The sequence below is a fragment of the Camponotus floridanus genome, unplaced genomic scaffold, assembly GCF_003227725.1.
Source record: "Camponotus floridanus strain SB8 unplaced genomic scaffold, Cflo_v7.5 scaffold38, whole genome shotgun sequence".
Lineage (NCBI taxonomy): Eukaryota > Metazoa > Arthropoda > Insecta > Hymenoptera > Formicidae > Camponotus > Camponotus floridanus.
In genome coordinates, this window is record NW_020229525.1 from 79,785 (window position 1) to 94,547 (window position 14,763).

A 14,763-nucleotide genomic window follows, 5' to 3' on the forward strand; every position below is an offset into this window, starting at 1 on the left:
GAATTATATATATATCTATAATTCTTTAATTATATATTTTCAATGAAAAAATATCTTTAAAAAATATGAAAAATTTAGCATGAATTTAATCTATTATCTATATATATTGTGGAAGTTTCTATATATATTGGAAACTATATATATTGGAAGTTTACTCTTTTACAGAAATTTTATACACTTATTTATTTATATACTTTTTATCAACTATATTGATCATTCTTATCAACTATACTGATCATTAATTGTAAATAGAAATTTAATGCATTTTATATCATACAAGTATGGTAATTTCTAATCAGCTATAATACTAAATTTTTTTAGAAATACTTTATAGTCTAAGTCTCTAAATGAAATTCTATACAATTTTTTATCACATATATCTGGTTAAAATTGAAATTTTATATAATATATATGTATAGCACACACACACACAACGAACACAGGTTCACACACATATTTCACTGACTTTTATGATGTTATTTTATCATTAGGAGAAAAATATACACATATATATTGCCTGTCTATGTATGGCCTCATTTATAATAAATGAATATAATATTAATGAAATTATGTAAATATGCTATCAAATTCACTTAGTAAATTATCTTTAATTATCTTATACTGCAGTACATGTTTGTATATCATATACACACAAATATATTATGCTATAATTCTATCTATAAATTCAAGAAAAGTTATTTTTCTCAATAAGCTCTAAAACTATCATTTAGCTTGAAAATAATATAATTGCTTTTTATTTATATGTATATAAGAAAGCTTAATAATGTCATGCATTTCACGGATATTTATAAAATTTTAAATTGGAAAAATATATATATATATTTTTTTTTATTTTACCGTTAATCGCTTTAAATCAGAGAGAGTCTAATAACGGTGTTTATGATATAATCATTAAATCTGCACAATAATGTGATTATATGTATAATGGGATTATTTAGCTATTAAACGCCTAGCTACTAGAAGCCTTTTAACACTGTCGATAAAGTCACTATTTGATGTTAACACGGGCATACATCAAATAATGATTTTATCGACGGTTGAAATTTATAAACGCTCACGCGCATGCGCACGTCTGCTTTTAAATTTCCCTCTGATAAAGGCAAAAAGAGACCTTCAAATGAATTTAAACAGAAAACACGTTTATCTTACGCTGTGGTGAATTAAAATAATATCTGTATTAAATAACATATCTGCGTAATTAAAAAGAAGATTGAGGAAGCTGATTTTATAACTGTGAGTATAATATATAATTAATATAAAAAACATAGAGAGATTTACACTATTTATGTTCAGAACTTATTTATAAGGGTTATGACACTAATAGATCCATATAGCATCCTATGTCCAAAAGACATTAACAGGACATCCTGAAGATGTCTAATCGCTCAAAGATATCTTCTGGATACCTTCTGGACATGTTTTGGATATGCATGCTATGTGGGGATATATGAAAAAGTCTGTGACTGAATTTTTTTAAGTAAATGTTTGCAGAAAATAAATTAATGTATGCATTTTTTTAGTATTTTAATTTTTAACGATTAATCATTAATCATTATATAATTAATTAAGAATATTTAAAATTAAAATACGCATAATGACAGCCCAATGATAAAAATCAAAAACTTGAATTAAAGGATAACCAATAATAGAGTTACCAGCTGTTGACAGTGGGCATATATATATGAAATTGAAAAATAATTATTACATATTATTATATCTAAATGTTTCGAAACTGCCATTTGAGGTTTTTTACGAAAAATTGGTTTAATCATTATAAGATGTAATTTCAATTTCTGTTTATTTAACGTTTTCTTTTCTGTATTTATTTCTTTTATCTTTTGTTTTGATTTCAACAGTATTATATTAACTTAGAGATGTGTTTATATTTTTTTTCAATATGAAGAACGCGTCACCGACGAGTATTATCGGTTAAAACAAGGATGACTTTTATGATATGTGTATGGGCATAATTTTAATAATCTGTTATAACTTTCGATGATTAAGAATACGTTTTCATATATCAGTTTTAATTTAGTATATAAATGCGGAATCGAAATGTTTGAATGTAATAATATATAATAATAATTTTCGATTTATTATACATGCACTATCAACAACTATTAGCTTTATTATTGATTATTCTTTAGCTTAAATTTTTAACAAAATATTTGATTATAATACTTACAATTAATAAAATTAATAATAATTATATAGAATTGATATATTAATATTAATAATACTAACCCTATAAGACACAATATTCCTAAAATATTGTATAAATATTATTAACAGTTAATAATATTTATACAATATTCTAGGAATATTGTGTGCTTATAGGGAATAATATTAATTAATACTTGAAAAAATAAAAGTATTAATATCTTATTTTAATATTTTTTTGTAGAAGAGAAGAAAGATTGGGAAAAATAAAAATGGAGTTGATTAGGAAAAATGATTAAAAGGATAAGGAAAGCCGAACATCTAGAATAAAACATGAAAAAGAAGGTAAATAAAAGAGAATAATTTTTTTATTCATTTTTTTATATCTGCTTAAAATCTCAAACTTAAAAAATACAATATCCCTTAAAGTTTTTTAGCTGAAAGTTTTTATAGCTATATTTTTGAATATATTTATATATAAATAAAATCTCCTTTTCTTTTTGTGAAAAATATTTTAAACGAAATTAGATTCAAATTTAATTAAAAAATTAAGTAATAAAATATTTATTTATTAATAAGCATAATGAATTTATACATAGAGCTATAGTTTTTTAAAAATCTTTTAAAACTTTTTTATATTGTGTTTAACTTTGTCAAATGTGCATCCTTATTACATTAAAATTATTATTGTCAACATTGAGATTTTATGTATACGTGTGTGATATAAAATTTAATCTTAAATATAATCTTTAAAAGCCGTATAAGTTCAAAGCTTAATTAAATGTTAATTTATAGAATAGCTTTATTCAAGCTGATGCAATTTCGCATTTTATGTAATCATATTTGAAACGATAACTTTTAACTAATGCTTCACGAAAACACTTTAACAAGATCGAACATATTCTAAATGAAACTTGTTTTATTTAAAATTTAAATTAATCTTTCAAATCAATTTAAAATTCAAGTACAATCTTCACATAAAATTGAATAAATATAATATCCAAGGTTTGTAATTTCGCTGCATCGTTTAAAATTCTATGCGTAAAATCATCCAATTGAACTCTTAGTGTGCGCACTCGCATGCTTAGAATGCATACTCACATTCATAAAACTCGCGGTTCGCCATGATATTTACTTTTTACACGAGAAGTATATATATATATATATATATATATATATATATATGCATACACATAATTGGAAGAAAAAATGTATTTCAATATATTCAATGATTTATAAATATTCGCGCTTTGTATAAAAATAAAGCGCATGTATATAAATAACATAATGGACAATCATTGAATATATTGAAATTGTATCTATATGTATGTATGTATATATATTCTTCCAAATACATATGTATTCCTCTTTTCTAAATTCTTTACTTACGTCTACGATCTGTTACCTGCTTATGAGAACCTCACCTATTATGAGAAACTCACCTATAGAAATATGGAAGAAATCGAGAATTGGTCGTTCCGCGTTTCTTGATGGTAGCCTACACTGCGAAAATTTCCCTCTCTCCATCATACACAAAAGGAACTTTCAGATGTCTTCGGAGAGGAGGAGTTTAGAATTTTGAATGGCTTACGAGCCCAAGAATAACTTGTTTACTGGATTAAACTTGTTGAATTAAATTTTTTTCTATCAAATCTCAACGGAAAATCGTAAATCATGACAGATATATATATATGTATAGAATTAATATCTATGCAACATTTTTAGATTTTTATCTTTAAAATAGAAATCTTTTTGCTACTCATAATTCAACTCTGCCACTATTCTTCAGAATTTTTTATAAATCAATAAATATACACATATATCTCTGACCTACACACATGATAAATATCTGATTCAACGTATTTTCTTTTTAATTATTAAATCTAATTGTTTTATTCTGATATTTTTTGTCAAATTTTCTTTTTTTGTCAAACTCTTCATGCTTTATTTTATGTATTCGCGTAAATATAATTATTTATTTACTTATATTTATTTATTTATAAACAAGCAACAAATTTCTTTAATAAAATTAATTACAAATGCATTTGAATATCTAATAAAAGCCTAGCGCAATAAATAGTCTCAACTATCTAAAAATATTCTTTAATTAAATTGAACATTTCGGTCCTTTTTTTTGATTATTTTCGAAATATAATGCGCTAAATTTGGATTTGAATAAAAATTTTTTATAATAAATTTTTATAATAAATAATTTTTTATAATTAAATCTGATTTAAACTCAAAGACCGACGAAATATTTTATAATTTATTTTATTATTTATTTTATTATTTATATATACATATATACATATAATTACTTCAATATAACATTGTTAAATAATTACTATTGATTCTTTCATATTTATGCATGTTTAAGTCGATTTTTTGTTCATTTCTTTTAAACCGTGTCGTAGAAATGGCGAAGCATTATAACAATACTAACAATAGCGTAACTTATCCTAAATGTGAAACGTGTCAACACCAATCCTAAATCTCAAGGTTAAAACTTTCTTTTTTTTTCTTTTCGGCGTTTTAATGAGACTCAGAGAACATCCGAAACTCAGAGACTCCGAACATTTATTCTCTGCGAGTGTGCTGGATGCATTTCCGGATGCTTTCCGAAAATCCCTCGCCTAAAAGGAAAATTATTATATAATATAAGCATGCGTCTACAAAGATTTAACACTAAAATTTTAAAGACGGTAATTTTAAAGACGGTTTTAAAAACGGTAAAGACTTTTTTTGTTAATGTTATCGGAATGAATGAACTTAATCTTTATATGAATTTTACTTTAGGTTTACTCGAAAAAAATTTGCAACTACAGATGAGATATCTAAACATATAAATATCTAAATATAGAATTAGATAAGCGAAAAGCCTATAAAGATTGAATATACAGTGTCTACATATTAAATTTTTTTTAATAATAGAGTTGTAAAAAGTATCTCGAATTAAAGTTATTTTGTTTACGAAAAGACTTAAATAATGATAATAATAAATAATTTTTAATATTTTATATAATAGTTTATATAAAGATTAATACATACTTTTGCATCGTTTTGCAGAGGTATTGTTATTTTCTTTAAGTATAGTCTTTTATATCTTCCTAAGATCGTACAGTACTCAAAAATATAACTGAATTTGTTTACACAACAGATTTCGATCAAATAAATCTCGCGAAATATGCATTTTATCAGATTATAATAACATGAAAATATCAGCTTTTTATTATTTAAATTATTTGATGGCATTATTATATACTCTCTATTAAAGCACGATGCAAAATGTATTCGAACTTAAGTATATTGTAGATAATCAAAAAGAAAAGGATCAAATATTGAATTAAAATATTAATTTAAAAATATATAACCAAATCATTAAATTAACAAAAAAAGCAATTATATTTTATTGCGAGAGAATGTTAGTCACTTTCCGTTGCTCTATCTGATAACTCATTCGATCTAAATCTCTAAATCGTTAGACCTGCTGAATTCTTACTCCGAGATGCTTTAGTTCTTCACACACATCTTCATCAAATAATAATAAAATCTCAATTATTTCGCGTATGCTGCCACCGATAAATTATTATTAATTATACAATCATAAAATTTAATAACAAAATACAATGATAATTTTTGGTTTTGTAATATGATTAAGAGAAAATTATGTGTAACACATGTCGCTGTGTTCAATAAACCATTTTGAACTTACAAAAACCTGCTGACAAGTCACTCGGGAATAACAACAATAAATTAGCTGAAGCACAATGTTATATACAATCTCAATGAGTAACTTTCTAGTATACGTCCTAGGGAACTCTTCAAAGAACGAGAAAGAGAATCTCTATTTAAAGCATCGTCGTAAATATTATGCAATCGCAATTAATACCTCTACGTGTACTTACTGAGATATCGTATACGCTATGTTGTGCGACAACTGTGACATACTATGTAGCACGGATATCCAATAAATCATTTAAATCATTTTTTTAAATTCAATTCTTCGATTAAATTTCAAAAAATTCCACGCAGAGTTTGACAGGCACAATTTTGCGGATTAATAAAATGTAATTAATACGAATTATCGCGTAAATAATTTAAATATAACATATGTTTATAAATATATAATAACAATATGTATAAAATGTGATGACAACATCTTAAATTTTCATAAATGTTCCCCCTTTTATCGATTTCATACAAAAGATCTTTTTCTTATAATTTTATTCAATATACGATCATAGTGTTTTTATTAATTTACAATCGATTGAGATGATTAAATTACTAATTTTATTTAAATATAAACTTTGAATTAGTCATCATATTTTGAACCATATTTGAGATAATTTCTCGATTATATTATTACGCGCTTCCAGGATCTAATGTTATATTCGCCGATTAAACGTTTGAACTTCTGACCGGCTATAATGCCAGTGCGAGAGCTTTCCGCGGCCCTCGAGGACGAAGGGCTTTTAGGTACTAATTTTATGTAAAGTTATGAGACGTTGCGGTGCTCTGATGTGCCATCACGCTTCCCGCAGGTGCTATAATCGAGAGGTTGCGCTTCACGACCACCGCGTTGCAGTATAACTAAATGTTCTGCTAGGAATTCCGAGTTATCTTTTGGACATAACAGAGAGCATTCAACGCGAAAATAAACTAAATTTTTGGATCTTATGAAAAATCGATATCATATTCATAGACGAAAAATAGAGAGTAAATCGAAAGTGGCGAGAAATTTTAAGCCAAAAGAACGAACAGAATTAAATTGCCAAGATTACATTTTATAATTACATTTTATTCCAGTTTGTAAAACGATATTTTATAATTAAACTTTTTGATGATTGCTTAAAAATCCAATAACATCCAAGTGCAAAATTATCTCAGATAAATACAATCTCGTTCTAATTTTATGTTCATTAATATATAATTTGATTTGAAAATGCATGTGTATGCATATATAAATATAAATATATAGATATTTTATGAAAACTTTTTGTAAGCAATTAATTTAAAAAAAAATAAAATGATCAACAAATTAATTATAATAGGAATGCTATAAGAAGATATCGTCATGCAATGCATAAATAAGCTGCAGCGGGCACTCTACGCGCGCCTTCAGCGCAGTGAAGTGTTTATGGCACCATAAAAAAATAGAAAACATTTTTATAGGTTGATCATTAAAGTCGGCTCGGCGAAGCAACGAAGAAGATGTCCGCCAATTAATGTCCGCAGGCCCTCGCGTAACTATAACTCTCTACTCTGCACAACGCGAGAATTATATCGAATTATCTTCGTTCGATCAAGCTTTTCGTTTTTCTTTTTCCATGTTTATCGAAAGAAATTATTATTTTTCTATATCTGATGGCCTGAATTTACTTTAATTGTAAATTAACGGAAAGAAGTCAAAAATCATAGATTAAACATAGAACAAAAATATGAATTTTATACATAGATTAATGTGAAAGAAATTCGTAGGAATAAAAATAAGAAAAGAGAATTATATTGAAACTTAATTAAAATCCTTATATATACAGAATGTCAGAGCAATCTCTTCCCAAAAAAAGCTCTTGTGGCTTACCTCAAGAGCTTTTTCAAAACACATAATAAAATATTTTTTTATCGAGTACTTATCGAGTTGAGGCTTGAAATAATTTTTAATTTTTACATAAACCATAAAATATTTAGAAAAATATTCATTTTTTGATTATCTTATCTTAATTTTGATCTGTAATTGTTAATTGCAAATTATATATTTTTTCTTCGAAACAATTATGTGTTTTCTTTACATTAATTGATTCCTCTCCATTATTTTGTACATAAAGATATTAAGATAAGATAATCGAAAAATGAATATTTTATTAGATATTTTATAGTTTATATAAAATTAAGAGATTATTTCAAGCCTCATAACTCGAAAAGTACTCCATGAAAAAATATTTTATTATAATGTTTCGAAAAACTCTCGAGGTAAGCTACAAGAACTTTTTTTAGGAAGAGATTACCCTGACACCCTATATATATATGAGAACTGTATAAATTATTAATCACGATATAATTCTTGTTCATCATATCGTTCGTGATAATTTAAAATTATATTATTCTTTTTATTCTTATTATTGTTCTTTTAGGTTTTTACATGTTTTAAAAAAACGAATCTTTTTTTACATAATTATCTAATTTTTTTTCCAAATAAATTGTAATCTTTTTAATGAAATTTTGATACTGCACTGGATATGCACACAAAGAAATAAATATATACAGATCCAGCTGATAAGATTGTCAAAATATGCGGAATCTTAAAGATTATTTTCAAATAAATTAAAAGTTACTTTTATACATATATATATATAATATTATCTATACTAAAACAAATCTCACACACACACATACACTATATATATATATATATATATAATCTTACTAAAAACTCTCCATAACTAAACTTACTTAGTCTCTAATCTTATAATCTGTAATAGGCACGTGTCACGAAACAAATATATAATAATTATGTGTTTTATTGTCTGTAATGGACTGTTACAAGCACTCAATAAATTCGACGTTTTTACTCTTCAACCTGTTCTTACTGTAAATATATATTGGTATGATATAAAACTCTTAGTGTCCATTTAAGAATGACTTTCGGCGAGAAAGATTGACTGAAGCATTTATGACTATCCTAGGACAAACCCTCTAAGGAAAAACCATAAAAAAATATAACGAATGCAATTGTATATAAGAAAAAGTCTACACAGAGAGCACGCGATAAAATCATAATGAGAAACAATAAAGTATTGAACATCTTGAGGCGTCAGATCTCATCATTTTATACGGAAGGATATAAATTATCTTTAAAAAATAACAATAAGATAACGAGAGAAAGACGCAAATGTTCCACATAAAGAAGACACCCATGAAATGATGTGAAATTTTTATAAATGTATGAAATTTTTATAAATTAAAAAAATTCTTTATAAAACTATGAATCTTTATCGACAAGTTTTTAATAAATAGATTAAATTTAGAAAATAAAAACCAGCGTGTGACATATGTTTATATACAATAATACAATATGTTTATATACAATAATACAATATTGAGACATAATATATTTAAATCCACGCAAAAGATTAAAATTATTATTTTGAGCAAACTCATTATCTCGAAAATGAGGTACTCTCTCTCGAAAAAAATTAATCTAATTATATTCCTTCACATTTTTTACTTATATTTTTTAAAGAAACGTAATATTAATTACATATAATATTAATTTTATCAATATCACAACATTATTACACTAACGTGATATATTCCCGCACTCTTAAAATTATGAGATTTAATCATGAGGTTTTATCATGAGTGTGAAATGACGTGTCATGCTTTCATCATCAGAAATCTGTCTTCACAACAGTATAGATAACTGTCTTCACAACAGTATAGATTGAACATAGAAAAACTTAAATATATTGCTTTGGAAAGAAATAGTACCCAAACTAATGCGTGACCAATTAAAACTGCTACTGGCATTCATAGTTATCCAAGATAGCGGGATGTCCTTCTCGCCTTCTTTTTCACATACAAACTGAACTCTACCAAAATCACTGCAATAAAATAGCAACAGGTGTGCTAATCCTCGTCGCACAATGGATGTGTTATCCTCAGTAACTATACGAAAATATAACTATAATCGACAACAATCTCTCCTTCATTTATACACATTTATTATACCAGCATGATATCAGAGAAAATATATTTTACGTATGTTTCATTGCACATAGCGCTATTCAACAATAAATAATCTATCTTCAAACACAAGAAAAAGACTAAACGTTAATTTCTTGTAGTTATTAATGAATAAGATTTTTTTTTATTAATTTTGATATTAGATTCGTACTCAGCTACCTGAAAAACTTTAAGTTTGAATAAATTAAATTGCACAAATCATTTGAACACAATCTATTTGATAGATTAATGATCTAATTCGCAACTTTTCTACAATAGACATCATGTTTAACCCATGACATCATGTTTAAATATCTTATTAACTATAATCAACACAAAATATTTTTCTTGAAGATTGAAGATTTTAATAATACATAATTTTAATTCTAATAAAACTTTTCCAACACATCATAGTCATATATCCCAAAGTAAAAATAGTTGTTTTTGCAACTTTTAACTGCAAATTTCTGAAAAAAAGAAATATGATGTGATAAAGTAATTTAGAAAACAAATTCATGTTCATTAATAACTACAAGAAACTAACATTTAGTTTCTTTTTCTTGTGTTTGAAGATAGATTATTTGTTGTTGAATAACACTATATACAATGAAATATATCTATGATATGATATATTCTCTGATATCATAGTAGTATAATAAATTTAAGATATATAAGGGGTATTTGATAAAGATCAATGTTCGTGGGTAGAGCGCAATAAATTGAACAGGAAAGTTCTTTATTATTTTAAAATTTTTATAATAATTATTGAAATATTATTTAAAAAGAAATTGGCGAATTACCGCGCATTTCGCACATTTAAATTGTGGAATGTGATCACATGACAACAACATAAAAAGTTTAGCATTCTCCCACTCGTGTCTTTTCGTTGCCGTGCGACACTCGTTGTTGGCACACTTAAACCAAACACATCTCATGGTCTAGCATCTATGGGAAACGTGCGTTTATTTGAGAATCCTTTTTTAAATTAATATTTTAACAATTATTGCAAAAATTGAAAAATGATAGAAAACTTTTCTGTTTAATTTATTGAGCTTTATCTTCTTACGAACGTTAATCTATCTTTATCAAATGTTTTGTATGTAAAAATAGCATTTTATATAGAAGAAAAAAGACGGATTTTTTAATATTTCGAGTTCTTCAAAGCGCTTATTTAATTTCCTTGATGTATGGAACATAATAGTGTAAAGTGTATCATTTATATCTTGTACTAATATTCTAGCACAATCGTGAAGTGAAGAATCTTTTTTATTAACAAGATCAGAAAAGAAAGCGAAACGGTAACTATCCGGCAAGATACTAGATCGGAATGAGATCTCGCGTGTATCGAAAACAGACATTATTCAAGTAACAATAGAATCCTTTTGAAAAAAGAAATTCAAGGATACATGCAATTCTGTTTTTTTACAAATCAACTCTAGTTTAGCCATAAATTATATCAAACATCGAAACTAAAATAGTATTGTGATATTGAACAAAAATCCAACAAAAAAAATGCCAACGTCCAAAAAAATACAATAGACACAACACAATTATTGAGAAATAGTTATGGTTCACTACTGAAAGAGTAGGTCACGTGTACTAATTGAGATAAATTTTTCTTTTGTGGAAAACCATGAAAATAACGGTATATAACATAATCTTGTGTGACACATGATATATGTAACACATATGTAAAATTATGTTTCTCTTTTTTATGTTTTCCCAAAATCTTTTTCAGTATTACAATCTTGAACTTTTAGCAATATATTTAATCAATATATTAAATTTTTAACAATATTTAATGATAGCTACACCATTTATAATTTTGGATATTTTAACAAATAATCTCAAAATAATATATAAACTCGAAAAAAATTTCATATAAAATCAAGTACAAAGATATAGACAGAATATTCTCTAAAATCTCCGAATTTTCTTTTAAGAACGAATTTTATAGTCAATTTGAAAATGATTATTTCTCGGCATTTTAATATTTTCTCAGCAAAAATGTTGAAATATTAATAGTTTTCAAATCAAGCGATTAAAAAAGCAGAGCATCTTGTTAAACTTATGAAGTTAAAAAATCAGAACATCTACACACGCGCGCGCGTTAAGAGACACACATTCTTTAGTTAATTTTAGAGAAGTTTACTTTAATAAAATTTTCATTTTAATTAAATATTTTAACTTTAGCTATATACAAAAATATAAAATGATGAAAATTGAAGTCTCGTAAAAAACAATAATTTTTCTCGATATTTTCGCTAAAGAAAAATCATTTCTAAAATTGCCAAATAATCCGCTCTTAAAAAAAAATTTGCGCAGAAATTGTTTCTTATATAATTATTCATAAAATATGTCTATATATATTTTCTTTCTCTTATGTTTAATCTCTGCCTGTATATGTATAGAAATAATAATGAGATAATTAAAAAATAATTAGAAGAATAATTTTTTCATTAATTTTTTTTCTAGAAAAAGTAAAATTTGAAACATATTGCTTATACATATACTTAATATATATATATATATATATATATATATATATTTATATATATATATATATATATTTATATATATATATATATATATATATTTATATATACAGGGTGGGGAAAAAGTATGGAAGCAAACAATTATTTCCGAAACTATTCATTTTTCGACAAAATGTCTTAGACATAATTTTTATGGTATGAAAAGATGTATTATGTGGCATAGACGGCATGACCTTGAAATGACCCTTACGAGCTGCATACAAATAACGTAAAAAATTTCAAACGGAACTCGTCAGTTTTTGTTACAGATTCTTGTAGCTGATGTCGAAAACGTTTACAAAACACTGCATATGAGCCCCATTCCCTTAAAAACACTCCCAGTTACGAAACAATTGTGATACAAACAATTTGTATGCACATTGACATTGCTTACTGATTTCGCATCATGACGTTCAGTTGCGTCCACTAATAACATGTAATTGTACCTAAGCAATGTCAATGTGCATACAAATTGTTTGTATCACAATTGTTTCGTAACTGGGAGTGTTTTTAAGGGAATGGGGCTCATATGCAGTGTTTTGTAAACGTTTTCGACATCAGCTACAAGAATCTGTAACAAAAACTGACGAGTTCCGTTTGAAATTTTTTACGTTATTTGTATGCAGCTCGTAAGGGTCATTTCAAGGTCATGCCGTCTATGCCACATAATACATCTTTTCATACCATAAAAATTATGTCTAAGACATTTTGTCGAAAAATGAATAGTTTCGGAAATAATTGTTTGCTTCCATACTTTTTCCCCACCCTGTATATATTTTTCTCATAAGAGTCATTGATTAATTAAAATGCTGATATAATATTAAACAGAAAAATATCTATATATAAAATAACACTTTATGTGAACAGAGGAAACAGAAAATTGTAAAAATTTTTAGAAGTTTTTTTAGAAGTAAATTTTTAGTAGTAAAAAAGAGAAATTTTAGTATTTTAAATTCTTTTAAACGCAATATTATTTACGCATCTTATTTAACCTTTCTTTTCTACCTAACAGTATTGCGTGTTTAGGCAAAATTTGTCATTTCTCTTTATAACAATGAAAGGAAGGGAAAAGAAAGAAAGATTCGAAAACATATAAAATCTTTACTACTTTCACTATTAAATGCAGCGAGAAACAATTTCTTGTAGAAAAAAAGTTAAGTGAATGGGAACAAAAGTCTTATAAATTTCTGTTATGTGAAATATATTGTTTTCTCCATAATATTTCCGGAAATTAAAAGATAGTGAAGGAAAAAGAAAGTGATTAAAGAGAAAAAAATTTTAATAGAGATATATATTTAAATATTTCTTGTAAAATTAAAACTCAAAATTATTTGATATGTATGTAAGAATAAATTAAGAAAATCACTGATATATTGATATTATTCAAGAGTAATTTTTTACACAATGGCTTCGATCTTTTAATTAAACGCGTAAAGAAATCCTCACTTCAACTTAAATAAACGCAATAAACAATGATCATCGATTGTAATCACAGCTACGATAAACTTGAGTTTTCGGCTCTAAATTATCTAAGTGCTGAAATGATTTATGAACTTCTGGCACACGATATATAACTATACACTTATACACATCCCAAACCATTTTGCGTGTATATGTGTGTGTGATCTTACTATGATCGTGCAATAAAATAATATATTACGCGAATACAGTACTTAAAATTAAAGATATATGATACTTGTGCTATGATTTATGTGATTATGACAATTAAATTGTCATAATCGCCTTTTGATATAACAAACTGAAAAAAATATTGCATATATCAATTATAATAAAAATATAATTTATTAATACGATAAATAAAACTTCACATAATTTTAGCAAAAGTGTTTGATTACTATCAAATATTTTTATATTTCTGTTATAACATAAAAATACAAGTTAATACGAATCTGAATAAAATACGAAAAATATAATTTTCTTTGTTAATATATAAATCAATTAAAGATTCAAGAATATGTCTTTATCGAAATTATTTTCAATGAAATACCAAAACTAAATATAATGAAATTATATTTATATATAATATAAATTATACATGTATAATGTAATATATAATATATATATTAAGAGATATAATATGGAGATTTTCTTATATTGTTTTCTTTGATTTTCAGTACACAATACACTCATTTATTTAACGAAGAAAAAAAGAGAAAGAAAAAAAAGAAAAAAGAGAGACATGAAAGAGAGAGAAAAAGAGTGGAAGATTAATTTTTATATTAATATTGCTTATTTTAAAAAATTTATGAAATACTTTAATGACTTAATTTATTTTTAATACAATTAAATTCAAAAATTCACGAAT

General features: G+C 25.3%; 1 long non-coding RNA gene across 1 annotated transcript; it reads left to right on the top strand.

Annotated features, from left to right (window-relative positions):
• The first annotated feature begins 1,143 nt into the window (after window positions 1–1,143).
• LOC112638830 lies at window positions 1,144–14,660 on the top strand. The gene is made up of 3 exons (XR_003123183.1): window positions 1,144–1,254; window positions 2,426–2,526; window positions 14,573–14,660. It is a non-coding gene; the product is annotated as an uncharacterized LOC112638830 (long non-coding RNA).
• The last annotated feature ends 103 nt before the right edge of the window (window positions 14,661–14,763 follow it).